A 3,432-nucleotide genomic window follows, 5' to 3' on the forward strand; every position below is an offset into this window, starting at 1 on the left:
GTCGTAGAATTTTATTTTTTTTTTAAGATTGCCAAAGAAGAACCAACACATTTTCAGGGTTGTACGAATCCCCCTTCTTCAGGACTGAACAGGGTCAAAAATCAGAAATCCAGACCAAGAAATATTAGAAGAGCAAAGCAAACGGTGCTGATAGTTGATAGCAACCAGGAGATTAAAGCCCCTGACAATTATCAGTAACTAATGTTCTGGACTTCCTTTATTTCTTGGTTAAAACCACTTCCGGACCGCCGCACGCCAATGTACGTCCTCACTTTGAGGACGGATATCGTTGTTATGGCAGCAGCTAGCTGCCATAACCCCGGTATCCCCGGTCCGGTACAAGATAAAAGTGGTCTCTGAGGCGGATTCGCCGCAAGATCACTTTTATCGGCGGCGGGAGAGGGCCCCCACCCTCTCCCGCCGCAATCTGGCGCCCTCCGCCCGCTTACCGGAGCCGTCGGCAGCGGCGGAGGCAATCGGATCCTTCCCGTGGCTGTGCATGGAGACGAGCGAGGGGAAGATGGCCCCCACCCGTCTCCATGACACTGCGGGGCGGAAGCAACGTCAAAATGTCACTTCCGCCCATAGCTCTTAAAGCGCCATTTTTTTTTCATTTTTTTAAATGACTTTTTTTTTTATTGCATTTTAGTCTAAATATGAGATCTGCGGTCTTTTTGATATTTAAGAGGTCCTGTCATGCTTTTTTTTCTATTACAAGGGATGTTTACATAATAAAGGAATAAAAGGAATAAAAGTGACAACATTTTTTTTTTCTTTTTTAAAACAGTGTAAAAATAAAAATAAAAGGTAAAATAAATAAGAAAAAAAAAATTTTAAACACACCCCGTCCCGCCGAGCTCACGTGCAGAAGCGAACGCATACGTGAGTAGCGCCCCCATATGAAAACGCTGTTCAAACCACACATGTGAGGACACGCAAAACATGCAACCTGTAGAATTTTTTAAATGTCGCCTATGGAGATTTTTAAGGGTAAAAGTTTGTCGCCATTCCACGAGCGGGCGCAATTTTGAAGCGTGACATGTTGGGTATCAATTTACAAGGCGTAAAATTATCTTTCACAATATATAAAAAAAAAATGGGCTAACTTTACGGTTGTCTTATTTTTTTAATTCAAAAAAGTGTATTTTTAAAAAAAAAAAAGCGCTTGTAAGACCGCTGCGCAAATACGGTGTGACAGAAAGTATTGCAACGACCGCCATTTTATTCTCTAGAGTGTTATAAAAAAAATGTATAATGTTTGGGGGTTCTAAGTAATTTTCTAGCAAAAAAAAAATGTTTTTAACTTGTAAACAACACATCTAAAAAAAAAAAGAGGCCCGGTCCTTAAGTGGTTAAGGTATGGCAATCTTAAATAAAATATAATTCTGGACTTTTATAGGTGGAGTGATACTTCCTAATCCTATTAGATTTTACTGCTGTCTGGTGGGGGGATTTCCCTTCATGTTTCATTGTGGGCATCGGAATGGGGAAGGGTGAGGATCGGGTTTGAACAAGTTGGAGTGTCTTGTGTGTCCACATCAGGGACATTCGACCTTACCTCATGTGCTATCTCCTAGATAGGCAGGAGGATATGAAGTTGAGCCTACTCAAATGGACATCAACTGCAATGAAAACTGTAAACCTTTACATTTATAAATATACTTCGAGTAGTATTAGTATTAGTAGTATTAGAGCTGGACTCCAGTTCATTATCATTATTATTATTATTATCAGGGCTTTTTTTCAGCGGGAACGCAGTTCCGGCACCTCCTAGACTTACTGTATGTAAGTGGCAAGGGGTGCTGGGGTGTGCTGCAGGGTAATGATGCTTACTGCTGGGGGATCTATTCTAGCTGGAGGGGATCTATTTTTGCAGGGGGGTCTATTGTTGCTGAGGAGGTCTATTGTTGCTGGTGGGGGACCTATTGTTGGGGGGAGGGGTCTATTGTTGATGGTTGCCAGAGAGTCTATTAATGCTGGCTGTGCGGAGATCTGTTGATACTGGCGGGAGTCCATTGTTGCTGGGGGGGGATTTTGTTGTGGGTGGTACATTGTTGGATCTATTGTTGCTGGCTGAAGGGGATCTATTATACTGCTTTTCTTGATATCATTACCAAATTCCATACACATTACTTAGCACCACAAAATGATACTTGGTTCTGTATTGTCTAAAAGGGACGGTACTGGGAGGTGGGTAGGGGATGGAACCAAGGGACGGTGCTCAGAGGTGGGTAGGCGCGGGGAAAAATGGTGACTCGGAAAAGAGGAGTTCCTGCACCTATTACATTCTAAGGGACTTATCTACCCACAAGGCTAATCAACCTACCCATGAACACTTAGTACTGAACTGCATGCTGGGTAGGTTATAAAAGGACGCACGCGGCCAATTTTGCGCTCTCTTCGGGATGCGTGGCCTGCCTGCAAGGATCTGTGGGAAGGCCTTCTGGAGAGCACGGCCTTTAGGTTCTGTGGAGCGGAACAATCGACGACTCTGTTCGATATCTGTGTGCCGAGTAAGTTGTGGCACTGAATCAGGGAGGATCCAGAGACGTTTGACGGAGCCATCGGAGGGTCCGGGTCATCTTGCGAGAGAGGAGCAGCGTGACGGAGCTGGCTTAAAGCAGGATTGAGATAACTGGAGTGGAGGGTTCCCATTTTTCCAGGCCTGGTTTGGTGAGAGGGCTGCCGCCCATAATTCTTGACGCACTTTTTACACATGTAGTTTCATATCACAGCTTGTTGGGACCTGTAGTCCCCCAGAACTTATTCTATCACGTTAGACTGAGTTCAAACAGGTCTCAAGCCTTTGCACCATGGAGATTTTACACTTTGTGGATTAGAAGCTGCTATGCCGTTTGACATTTACTTTGCATCATTCTTTGCTTGTTAAACCCTTTTGGATTACAATTACCTCAACACAATAGCTAGCAGAAGACAGAAGATTAAAGACTATGTCCGTTATTGCAAGGCCTCGCATTTAGTCATTTAAGAACGCAACTGTATTCTCAAGTAGGGAGAGCTCCCTAGTAATTGTATTGCGTGGTACGGATACCTTTGCACTATTGTGTTGATTACAGCATGCTGGATACTCACTGTGCTGCCGCATTACGTTTGTGCGACAGTATAGTTATTGTAATTATTGCTTTATACCAGTTCAGTAAAAGACACAATATGATTAATCGCAATTGGTGTGCAGTGTTGTTTTTTTTTACCACAGGTGGAGTAATAGGTAACCAGACAAAGGTAAAAGTAAAAGTACACTATTGCTATATTGTACACTGTGGGGTCACTCTCTGTTGCTCGTTTCACACCAACACTATACTACAGCTGTGTCAAGGGGATTGAGTTTAGTTACCGGGGGTGTGATTAATCAGAGTACAGACCCAATCAAATACCAGCAGCTCCTTCAGGGGTAAGTGCACCATGTGGGGG

Source organism: Aquarana catesbeiana, linkage group LG11, assembly GCF_042186555.1.
Source record: "Aquarana catesbeiana isolate 2022-GZ linkage group LG11, ASM4218655v1, whole genome shotgun sequence".
Taxonomy (NCBI): Eukaryota; Metazoa; Chordata; class Amphibia; order Anura; family Ranidae; genus Aquarana; species Aquarana catesbeiana.